This window comes from Apteryx mantelli, unplaced genomic scaffold, assembly GCF_036417845.1.
Source record: "Apteryx mantelli isolate bAptMan1 unplaced genomic scaffold, bAptMan1.hap1 HAP1_SCAFFOLD_62, whole genome shotgun sequence".
Classification (NCBI taxonomy): Eukaryota; Metazoa; Chordata; class Aves; order Apterygiformes; family Apterygidae; genus Apteryx; species Apteryx mantelli.
In genome coordinates this window covers 278,952-291,372 of record NW_027118791.1, presented here as the reverse complement: position 1 = coordinate 291,372, position 12,421 = coordinate 278,952, and positions in this window count along the sequence as shown.

Sequence of the window (12,421 nt, the reverse complement as noted above, 5' to 3'; positions counted from 1 at the left end):
GTGTTTGTGATGTCACTTGTGGCTCAGTGCCTGATAGGCCAGTGCTGGTCCTGTGCCTGCAGTTTGTTGTTGTGATGTCACTTTTGGCGCAGTGCTTGATAGGCCAATGCTGGTGATGTGGGTGGAGTTTGTGGTTGTGATGTCCCTTTGGCTCAGTGCCTGAGAGGCCATGCTGCTCCTGTTGGTGGAGTTTGTGGTTGTGATGTCACTTGTGGCTCAGTGCCTGATAGGCCAGTGCTTTTCCTGTGGATGCAGTTTGTGTTTGTGATGTCACTTGTGGCTGAGTGCCTGATAGGCCAGTGCTGGTCCTGTGGGTGCAGTTTGTCGTTGTGATATCACTTGTGGCTCAGTGAGTGCTAGGCCAGTGCTGGTCACACAGCTGAAGTTTGTGTTTGTGATGTTCACTTGTGGCTCAGTGCCTGATAGGCCAGTGCTGTTCATGTGGGTGCAGTTTGTGATTGTGATGTCACTTGTGGCTCAGTGCCTGATAGGCCATGCTGGTCATGTGGGTGCAGTTTGTGTTTGTGATGTCACTTGTGGCTCAGTGCCTGATATGCCAGTGCTGGTGATGTGGGTGCAGTTTGTGTTTGTGATGTCACTTGTGGCTCAGTGCCTGATAGGCCATTGCTGGTGATGTGGCTGCAGTTTGTTCTTTTGATGTCACTTGTGGCTGAGTGCCTGATAGGCCAGTGCTGGTGATGTGGGTGGAGTTTGTGATTCTAAGGTGACTTGTGGCTCAGTGCCTGATAGGCCACTACTTGTCCTGTGGGTGCAGTTTGTGTTTGTGATGTCACTTGTGGCTCAGTGCCTGATAGGCCAGTGCTGGTCCTGTGGGTGCAGTTTGTGATTCTAAGGTGACTTGTGGCTCAGTGCCTCATAGGCCAGTGCTGGTCCTGTGGGTGCAGTTTGTCGTTGTGATATCACTTGTGGCTCAGTGAGTGCTAGGCCAGTGCTGGTCACACAGCTGAAGTTTGTGTTTGTGATGTTCACTTGTGGCTCAGTGCCTGATAGGGCATGCTGGTCATGTGGGTGCAGTTTTTGGTTGTGATGTCACTTGTGACTCAGTGCCTGATAGGCCAGTGCTGGTCATATGGGTTCAGTTTGTGTTTGTGATGTCACTTGTGGCTCAGTGCCTGATAGGGCAGTGCTGGTGATGTGGGTGGAGTTTGTGATTTTGAGGTCACTTGTGGGGCAGTGCTTGATAGGCCATTGCTGGTGATGTGGCTGCAGTTTGTGGTTGTGAGGTCACTTGTGGCTCAGTGCCTGATAGGCCAGTGCTGGTCCTGTGGCTGCAATTTGTGATTTTGAGGTCACTTGTGGGGCAGTGCTTGATAGGCCATTGCTGGTGATGTGGCTGCAGTTTGTGGTTGTGAGGTCACTTGTGGCTCAGTGTCTGATAGGCCACTGCTGGTAATGTGGCTACAATTTGTGATTGTGAGATCACTTTTTTCTCAGTGCCTGATAGGCCATGCTGGTCATGTGGGTGGAGTTTGAGGTTGTGATGTCACTTGTGGCTCAGTGCCTGATAGGCCATTGCTTGTCCTGTGGGTGGAGTTTGTGTTTGTGATGTCACTTGTGGCTGAGTGCCTGAGAGGCCAGTGCTGGTCACATGGCTGCAGTTTGTGTTTGTGATGTCACTTGTGGCTCAGTGCCGGATAGGCCAGTGCTGGTGATGTGGCTGCAGTTTGTTCTTTTGATGTCACTTGTGGCTGAGTGCCTGATAGGCCATGCTGGTCCTGTGGGTGGAGTTTGTGGTTGTGATGTGACTTGTGGCTCAGTGCCTGATAGGCCATTGCTTGTCCTGTGGGTGGAGTTTGTGGTTGTGATGTCACTTGTGGCTCAGTGCCTGATAGGCCAGTGCTGTTCATGTGGGTGCAGTTTGTGTTTGTGATGTCACTTGTGGCTCAGTGCCTGATAGGCCATGCTGGTCATGTGGGTGCAGTTTTTGTTTGTGATGTCACTTGTGACTCAGTTCCTGATAGGCCAGTGCTGGTCATATGGGTTCAGTTTGTGTTTGTGATGTCACTTGTGGCTCAGTGCCTGATAGGCCAGTGCTGGTGATGTGAGTGGAGTTTGTGGTTGTGATGTCACTTGTGGCTCAGTGCCTGATAGGCCAGTGCTGGTCCTGTGGCTGCAATTTGTGATTTTGAGGTCACTTGTGGGGCAGTGCTTGATAGGCCATTGCTGGTGATGTGGCTGCAGTTTGTGGTTGTGATGTCACTTGTGGCTCAGTGTCTGATAGGCCACTGCTGGTCACATGGCTGCAGTTTGAGGTTGTGATGTCACTTGTGGCTTAGTGCCTGATAGGCCAGTGCTGTTCATGTGGGTGCAGTTTGTGATTCTGAGGTCCCTTGTGGCTCAGTGCCTGATAGGCCACTGCTTTTCCTGTGGGTGCAGTTTGTGTTTGTGATGTCACTTGTGGCTCAGTGCCTGATAGGCCAGTGCTGGTGATGTGGCTGCAGTTTGTGGTTGTGATGTCACTTGTGGCTGAGTTCCTGATAGGCCAGTGCTGGTGATGTGGCTGCAGTTTGTGGTTGTGATGTCACTTGTGGCTGAGTTCCTGATAGGCCAGTGCTGGAGATGTGGCTGCAGTTTGTGGTTGTGAGGTCACTTGTGGCTCAGTGCCTGATAGGGCAATGCTGGTAATGTGGCTACAATTTGTGATTGTGAGATCACTTGTTGCTCAGTGCCTGATAGGCCATGCTGGTCCTGTGGGTGGAGTTTGTGTTTGTGATGTCACTTGTGGCTCAGTGCCTGACAGGCCAGTGCTTTTCATGTGGGTGCAGTTTGTGGTTGTGAGGTCCCTTGTGGCTCAGTGCCTGATAGGCCATTGCTTGTCCTGTGGGTGGAGTTTGTGGTTGTGATGTCACTTGTGGCTCAGTTCCTGATAGGCCAGTGCTGGTCATGTGGGTGCAGTTTGTGTTTGTGATGTCACTTGTGGCTCAGTGCCTGATAGGCCAGTGCTGGATATGTGTGTGCAGTTTTTGTTTGTGATGTCACTTGTGGCTCAGTGCCTGATAGGCCACTGCTGGTCACATGGCTGCAGTTTGTGGTTGTGATGTCACTTGTGGCTTAGTGCCTGATAGGCCAGTGCTGTTCATGTGGGTGCAGTTTGTGATTCTGAGGTCCCTTGTGGCTCAGTGCCTGATAGGCCACTGCTTTTCCTGTGGGTGGAGTTTGTGTTTGTGATGTCACTTGTGGCTCAGTGCCTGATAGGCCAGTGCTGGTGATGTGGCTGCAGTTTTTGTTTGTGATGTCACTTGTGGCTGAGTTCCTGATAGGCCAGTGCTGGTGATGTGGCTGCAGTTTGTGTTTGTGATGTCACTTGTGGCTCAGTGCCTGATAGGCCAGTGCTGGTCCTGTGCCTGCAGTTTGTTGTTGTGATGTCACTTGTGGCGCAGTGCTTGATAGGCCAGTGCTGGAGATGTGGCTGCAGTTTGTGGTTGTGATGTCCCTTTGGCTCAGTGCCTGAGAGGCCATGCTGCTCCTGTTGGTGGAGTTTGTGGTTGTGATGTCACTTGTGGCTGAGTGCCTGATAGGCCAGTGCTTTTCCTGTGGATGCAGTTTGTGTTTGTGATGTCACTTGTGGCTGAGTGCCTGATAGGCCAGTGCTGGTCCTGTGGGTGCAGTTTGTGGTTGTGATGTCACTTGTGGCTCCGTGCCTGGTAGGCCAGTGCTGGTTTACGTGGGTGCAGTTTGTGGTTGTGATGTCACTTGTGGCTGAGTGCCTGATAGGCCATTGCTGGTGATGTGGCTGCAGTTTGTGTTTGTGATGTCACTTGTGACTCAGTGCCTGATAGGCCAGTGCTGGTCAGGTGGGTGCAGTTTGTGTTTTTGATGTCACTTGTGGCTCAGTGCCTGATATGCCAGTGCTGGTGATGTGGGTGCAGTTTGTGTTTGTGATGTCACTTGTGGCTCAGTGCCTGATAGGCCATTGCTGGTGATGTGGCTGCAGTTTGTTCTTTTGATGTCACTTGTGGCTGAGTGCCTGATAGGCCAGTGCTGGTGATGTGGGTGGAGTTTGTGATTCTAAGGTGACTTGTGGCTCAGTGCCTGATAGGCCACTACTTGTCCTGTGGGTGCAGTTTGTGATTGTGAGGTCACTTGTGGCTCCGTGCCTGATAGGCCAGTGCTGGTCCTGTGGGTGCAGTTTGTGATTCTAAGGTGACTTGTGGCTTAGTGCCTCATAGGCCAGTGCTGGTCCTGTGGGTGCAGTTTGTCGTTGTGATATCACTTGTGGCTCAGTGAGTGCTAGGCCAGTGCTGGTCACACAGCTGAAGTTTGTGTTTGTGATGTTCACTTGTGGCTCAGTGCCTGATAGGCCATGCTGGTCATGTGGGTGCCGTTTTTGGTTGTGATGTCACTTGTGACTCAGTGCCTGATAGGCCAGTGCTGGTCATATGGGTTCAGTTTGTGTTTGTGATGTCACTTGTGGCTCAGTGCCTGATAGGCCACTGCTGGTGATGTGGGTGGAGTTTGTGGTTGTGATGTCACTTGTGGCTCAGTGCCTGATAGGCCAGTGCTGGTCCTGTGGCTGCAATTTGTGATTTTGAGGTCACTTGTGGGGCAGTGCTTGATAGGCCATTGCTGGTGATGTGGCTGCAGTTTGTGGTTGTGAGGTCACTTGTGGCTCAGTGTCTGATAGGCCACTGCTGGTAATGTGGCTACAATTTGTGATTGTGAGATCACTTTTTTCTCAGTGCCTGATAGGCCATGCTGGTCATGTGGGTGGAGTTTGAGGTTGTGATGTCACTTGTGGCTCAGTGCCTGATAGGCCATTGCTTGTCCTGTGGGTGGAGTTTGTGGTTGTGATGTCACTTGTGGCTGAGTGCCTGAGAGGCCAGTGCTGGTCACATGGCTGCAGTTTGTGGTTGTGATGTGACTTGTGGCTCAGTGTCTGATAGGCCACTGCTGGTAATGTGGCTACAATTTGTGATTGTGAGATCACTTTTTTCTCAGTGCCTGATAGGCCATGCTGGTCCTGTGGGTGGAGTTTGTGGTTGTGATGTGACTTGTGGCTCAGTGCCTGATAGGCCATTGCTTGTCCTGTGGGTGGAGTTTGTGGTTGTGATGTCACTTGTGGCTCAGTTCCTGATAGGCCAGTGCTGGTCATGTGGGTGCAGTTTGTGTTTGTGATGTCACTTGTGGCTCAGTGCCTGATAGGCCAGTGCTGGTCCTGTGCCTGCAGTTTGTTGTTGTGATGTCACTTTTGGCGCAGTGCTTGATAGGCCAATGCTGGTGATGTGGGTGGAGTTTGTGGTTGTGATGTCCCTTTGGCTCAGTGCCTGAGAGGCCATGCTGCTCCTGTTGGTGGAGTTTGTGGTTGTGATGTCACTTGTGGCTCAGTGCCTGATAGGCCAGTGCTTTTCCTGTGGATGCAGTTTGTGTTTGTGATGTCACTTGTGGCTGAGTGCCTGATAGGCCAGTGCTGGTCCTGTGGGTGCAGTTTGTCGTTGTGATATCACTTGTGGCTCAGTGAGTGCTAGGCCAGTGCTGGTCACACAGCTGAAGTTTGTGTTTGTGATGTTCACTTGTGGCTCAGTGCCTGATAGGCCAGTGCTGTTCATGTGGGTGCAGTTTGTGATTGTGATGTCACTTGTGGCTCAGTGCCTGATAGGCCATGCTGGTCATGTGGGTGCAGTTTGTGTTTGTGATGTCACTTGTGGCTCAGTGCCTGATATGCCAGTGCTGGTGATGTGGGTGCAGTTTGTGTTTGTGATGTCACTTGTGGCTCAGTGCCTGATAGGCCATTGCTGGTGATGTGGCTGCAGTTTGTTCTTTTGATGTCACTTGTGGCTGAGTGCCTGATAGGCCAGTGCTGGTGATGTGGGTGGAGTTTGTGATTCTAAGGTGACTTGTGGCTCAGTGCCTGATAGGCCACTACTTGTCCTGTGGGTGCAGTTTGTGTTTGTGATGTCACTTGTGGCTCAGTGCCTGATAGGCCAGTGCTGGTCCTGTGGGTGCAGTTTGTGATTCTAAGGTGACTTGTGGCTCAGTGCCTCATAGGCCAGTGCTGGTCCTGTGGGTGCAGTTTGTCGTTGTGATATCACTTGTGGCTCAGTGAGTGCTAGGCCAGTGCTGGTCACACAGCTGAAGTTTGTGTTTGTGATGTTCACTTGTGGCTCAGTGCCTGATAGGGCATGCTGGTCATGTGGGTGCAGTTTTTGGTTGTGATGTCACTTGTGACTCAGTGCCTGATAGGCCAGTGCTGGTCATATGGGTTCAGTTTGTGTTTGTGATGTCACTTGTGGCTCAGTGCCTGATAGGCCATGCTGGTCATGTGGGTGGAGTTTGTGGTTGTGATGTCACTTGTGGCTCAGTGCCTGATAGGCCATTGCTTGTCCTGTGGGTGGAGTTTGTGGTTGTGATGTCACTTGTGGCTGAGTGCCTGAGAGGCCAGTGCTGGTCACATGGCTGCAGTTTGTGTTTGTGATGTCACTTGTGGCTCAGTGCCGGATAGGCCAGTGCTGGTGATGTGGCTGCAGTTTGTTCTTTTGATGTCACTTGTGGCTGAGTGCCTGATAGGCCATGCTGGTCCTGTGGGTGGAGTTTGTGGTTGTGATGTGACTTGTGGCTCAGTGCCTGATAGGCCATTGCTTGTCCTGTGGGTGGAGTTTGTGGTTGTGATGTCACTTGTGGCTCAGTTCCTGATAGGCCAGTGCTGTTCATGTGGGTGCAGTTTGTGTTTGTGATGTCACTTGTGGCTCAGTGCCTGATAGGCCATGCTGGTCATGTGGGTGCAGTTTTTGTTTGTGATGTCACTTGTGACTCAGTTCCTGATAGGCCAGTGCTGGTCATATGGGTTCAGTTTGTGTTTGTGATGTCACTTGTGGCTCAGTGCCTGATAGGCCAGTGCTGGTGATGTGAGTGGAGTTTGTGGTTGTGATGTCACTTGTGGCTCAGTGCCTGATAGGCCAGTGCTGGTCCTGTGGCTGCAATTTGTGATTTTGAGGTCACTTGTGGGGCAGTGCTTGATAGGCCATTGCTGGTGATGTGGCTGCAGTTTGTGGTTGTGATGTCACTTGTGGCTCAGTGTCTGATAGGCCACTGCTGGTCACATGGCTGCAGTTTGAGGTTGTGATGTCACTTGTGGCTTAGTGCCTGATAGGCCAGTGCTGTTCATGTGGGTGCAGTTTGTGATTCTGAGGTCCCTTGTGGCTCAGTGCCTGATAGGCCACTGCTTTTCCTGTGGGTGCAGTTTGTGTTTGTGATGTCACTTGTGGCTCAGTGCCTGATAGGCCAGTGCTGGTGATGTGGCTGCAGTTTGTGGTTGTGATGTCACTTGTGGCTGAGTTCCTGATAGGCCAGTGCTGGTGATGTGGCTGCAGTTTGTGGTTGTGATGTCACTTGTGGCTGAGTTCCTGATAGGCCAGTGCTGGAGATGTGGCTGGAGTTTGTGGTTGTGAGGTCACTTGTGGCTCAGTGCCTGATAGGGCAATGCTGGTAATGTGGCTACAATTTGTGATTGTGAGGTCACTTGTGGCGCAGTGCTTGATAGGCCAATGCTGGTGATGTGGGTGGAGTTTGTGTTTGTGATGTCACTTGTGGCTCAGTGCCTGACAGGCCAGTGCTTTTCATGTGGGTGCAGTTTGTGGTTGTGAGGTCCCTTGTGGCTCAGTGCCTGATAGGCCATTGCTTGTCCTGTGGGTGCAGTTTGTGGTTGTGATGTCACTTGTGGCTCAGTTCCTGATAGGCCAGTGCTGGTCATGTGGGTGCAGTTTGTGTTTGTGATGTCACTTGTTTGTCAGTGCCTGATAGGCCAGTGCTGGATATGTGTGTGCAGTTTTTGTTTGTGATGTCACTTGTGGCTCAGTGCCTGATAGGCCACTGCTGGTCACATGGCTGCAGTTTGTGGTTGTGATGTCACTTGTGGCTTAGTGCCTGATAGGCCAGTGCTGTTCATGTGGGTGCAGTTTGTGATTCTGAGGTCCCTTGTGGCTCAGTGCCTGATAGGCCACTGCTTTTCCTGTGGGTGCAGTTTGTGTTTGTGATGTCACTTGTGGCTCAGTGCCTGATAGGCCAGTGCTGGTGATGTGGCTGCAGTTTGTGGTTGTGATGTCACTTGTGGCTGAGTTCCTGATAGGCCAGTGCTGGTGATGTGGCTGCAGTTTGTGTTTGTGATGTCACTTGTGGCTCAGTGCCTGATAGGCCAGTGCTGGTCCTGTGCCTGCAGTTTGTTGTTGTGATGTCACTTGTGGCGCAGTGCTTGATAGGCCAGTGCTGGAGATGTGGCTGCAGTTTGTGGTTGTGATGTCCCTTTGGCTCAGTGCCTGAGAGGCCATGCTGCTCCTGTTGGTGGAGTTTGTGGTTGTGATGTCACTTGTGGCTGAGTGCCTGATAGGCCAGTGCTTTTCCTGTGGATGCAGTTTGTGTTTGTGATGTCACTTGTGGCTGAGTGCCTGATAGGCCAGTGCTGGTCCTGTGGGTGCAGTTTGTGGTTGTGATGTCACTTGTGGCTCCGTGCCTGGTAGGCCAGTGCTGGTTTACGTGGGTGCAGTTTGTGGTTGTGATGTCACTTGTGGCTGAGTGCCTGATAGGCCATTGCTGGTGATGTGGCTGCAGTTTGTGTTTGTGATGTCACTTGTGGCTCAGTGCCTGATAGGCCAGTGCTGGTCAGGTGGGTGCAGTTTGTGTTTTTGATGTCACTTGTGGCTCAGTGCCTGATATGCCAGTGCTGGTGATGTGGGTGCAGTTTGTGTTTGTGATGTCACTTGTGGCTCAGTGCCTGATAGGCCATTGCTGGTGATGTGGCTGCAGTTTGTTCTTTTGATGTCACTTGTGGCTGAGTGCCTGATAGGCCAGTGCTGGTGATGTGGGTGGAGTTTGTGATTCTAAGGTGACTTGTGGCTCAGTGCCTGATAGGCCACTACTTGTCCTGTGGGTGCAGTTTGTGATTGTGAGGTCACTTGTGGCTCCGTGCCTGATAGGCCAGTGCTGGTCCTGTGGGTGCAGTTTGTGATTCTAAGGTGACTTGTGGCTCAGTGCCTCATAGGCCAGTGCTGGTCCTGTGGGTGCAGTTTGTCGTTGTGATATCACTTGTGGCTCAGTGAGTGCTAGGCCAGTGCTGGTCACACAGCTGAAGTTTGTGTTTGTGATGTTCACTTGTGGCTCAGTGCCTGATAGGGCATGCTGGTCATGTGGGTGCAGTTTTTGGTTGTGATGTCACTTGTGACTCAGTGCCTGATAGGCCAGTGCTGGTCATATGGGTTCAGTTTGTGTTTGTGATGTCACTTGTGGCTCAGTGCCTGATAGGCCAGTGCTGGTGATGTGGGTGGAGTTTGTGGTTGTGATGTCACTTGTGGCTCAGTGCCTGATAGGCCAGTGCTGGTCCTGTGGCTGCAATTTGTGATTTTGAGGTCACTTGTGGGGCAGTGCTTGATAGGCCATTGCTGGTGATGTGGCTGCAGTTTGTGGTTGTGAGGTCACTTGTGGCTCAGTGTCTGATAGGCCACTGCTGGTAATGTGGCTACAATTTGTGATTGTGAGATCACTTTTTTCTCAGTGCCTGATAGGCCATGCTGGTCATGTGGGTGGAGTTTGAGGTTGTGATTTCACTTGTGGCTCAGTGCCTGATAGGCCATTGCTTGTCCTGTGGGTGGAGTTTGTGTTTGTGATGTCACTTGTGGCTGAGTGCCTGAGAGGCCAGTGCTGGTCACATGGCTGCAGTTTGTGTTTGTGATGTCACTTGTGCCTCAGTGCCTGATATGTCTGTGCTGGTCATGTGGGTACAGTTTGTGTTTGTGATGTCACTTGTGGTTCAGTGCCTGATGGGCCAGTGCTGGTGATGTGGCTGTAGTTTGTTCTTGTGATGTGACTTGTGGCTCAGTGCCTGATAGGCCAGTGCTGGTCATGTGGGTTCAGTTTGAGGTTGTGATGTCACTTGTGGCTCAGTTCCTGATAGGCCAGTGCTGTTCATGTGGGTGCAGTTTGTGGTTGTGATGTCACTTGTGGCTCAGTGCCTGATAGGCCATGCTGGTCATGTGGGTGCAGTTTTTGTTTGTGATGTCACTTGTGACTCAGTTCCTGATAGGCCAGTGCTGGTCATATGGGTTCAGTTTGTGTTTGTGATGTCACTTGTGGCTCAGTGCCTGATAGGGCATTGCTGGTGATGTGAGTGGAGTTTGTGGTTGTGATGTCACTTGTGGCTCAGTGCCTGATAGGCCAGTGCTGGTCCTGTGGCTGCAATTTGTGATTTTGAGGTCACTTGTGGGGCAGTGCTTGATAGGCCATTGCTGGTGATGTGGCTGCAGTTTGTGGTTGTGATGTCACTTGTGGCTCAGTGTCTGATAGGCCACTGCTGGTCACATGGCTGCAGTTTGAGGTTGTGATGTCACTTGTGGCTTAGTGCCTGATAGGCCACTGCTTTTCCTGTGGGTGCAGTTTGTGTTTGTGATGTCACTTGTGGCTCAGTGCCTGATAGGCCAGTGCTGGTGATGTGGCTGCAGTTTGTGGTTGTGATGTCACTTGTGGTTGAGTTCCTGATAGGCCAGTGCTGGTGATGTGGCTGCAGTTTGTGGTTGTGATGTCACTTGTGGCTGAGTTCCTGATAGGCCAGTGCTGGAGATGTGGCTGGAGTTTGTGGTTGTGAGGTCACTTGTGGCTCAGTTCTTGATAGGCCAGTGCTGGTCCTGTGGGTGCAGTTTGTGATTCTAAGGTGACTTGTGGCTTAGTGCCTCATAGGCCAGTGCTGGTCCTGTGGGTGCAGTTTGTCGTTGTGATATCACTTGTGGCTCAGTGAGTGCTAGGCCAGTGCTGGTCACACAGCTGAAGTTTGTGTTTGTGATGTTCACTTGTGGCTCAGTGCCTGATAGGCCATGCTGGTCATGTGGGTGCAGTTTTTGGTTGTGATGTCACTTGTGACTCAGTGCCTGATAGGCCAGTGCTGGTCATATGGGTTCAGTTTGTGTTTGTGATGTCACTTGTGGCTCAGTGCCTGATAGGCCAGTGCTGGTGATGTGGGTGGAGTTTGTGGTTGTGATGTCACTTGTGGCTCAGTTCTTGATAGGCCAGTGCTGGTCATGTGGGTTCAGTTTGAGGTTGTGATGTCACTTGTGGCTCAGTTCTTGATAGGCCAGTGCTAGTCCTGTGGGTGGAGTTTGTGGTTGTGATGTCACTTGTGGCTCAGTGCCTGATAGGCCAGTGCTGGTCCTGTGGGTGGAGTTTGTGGTTGTGATGTGACTTGTGGCTCAGTGCCTGATAGGCCAGTGCTGGTCCTGTGGGTGGAGTTTGTGGTTGTGATGTGACTTGTGGCTCAGTGCCGGATAGGCCACTGCTGGTCATGTGGCTGCAGTTTGTTCTTTTGATGTCACTTGTGGCTGAGTGCCTGATAGGCCAGTGCTGGTCATGTGGGTGCAGTTTGTGATTCTGAGGTCCCTTGTGGCTCAGTGCCTGATAGGCCATTGCTTGTCCTGTGGGTGGAGTTTGTGTTTGTGATGTCACTTGTGGCTCAGTGCCTGATAGGCCAGTGCTGGTCCTGTGGGTGCAGTTTGTCGTTGTGATATCACTTGTGGCTCAGTGAGTGCTAGGCCAGTGCTGGTCACACAGCTGAAGTTTGTGTTTGTGATGTTCACTTGTGACTCAGTGCCTGATAGGCCAGTGCTGGTCATATGGGTTCAGTTTGTGTTTGTGATGTCACTTGTGGCTCAGTGCCTGATAGGGCATTGCTGGTGATGTGGGTGGAGTTTGTGGTTGTGATGTCACTTGTGGCTCAGTGCCTGATAGGCCAGTGCTGGTCCTGTGGCTGCAATTTGTGATTTTGAGGTCACTTGTGGGGCAGTGCTTGATAGGCCATTGCTGGTGATGTGGCTGCAGTTTGTGGTTGTGAGGTCACTTGTGGCTCAGTGTCTGATAGGCCACTGCTGGTAATGTGGCTACAATTTGTGATTGTGAGATCACTTTTTTCTCCGTGCCTGATAGGCCATGCTGGTCATGTGGGTGGAGTTTGAGGTTGTGATGTCACTTGTGGCTCAGTGCCTGATAGGCCAGTGCTGGTCATATGGGTTCAGTTTGTGTTTGTGATGTCACTTGTGTCTCAATGCCTGATAGGGCATTGCTGGTGATGTGGGTGGAGTTTGTGGTTGTGATGTCACTTGTGGCTCAGTGCCTGATAGGCCAGTGCTGGTCCTGTGGCTGCAATTTGTGATTTTGAGGTCACTTGTGGGGCAGTGCTTGATACGCGAATGCTGGTGATGTGGCTGTAGTTTGTTCTTGTGATGTCACTTGTGGCTCAGTGCCTGATAGGCCAGTGCTGGTCATGTGGGTTCAGTTTGAGGTTGTGATGTCACTTGTGGCTCAGTTCTTGATAGGCCAGTGCTAGTCCTGTGGGTGGAGTTTGTGGTTGTGATGTCACTTGTGGCTCAGTGCCTGATAGGCCAGTGCTGGTCATAGGGGTTCAGTTTGTGTTTGTGATGTCACTTGTGGC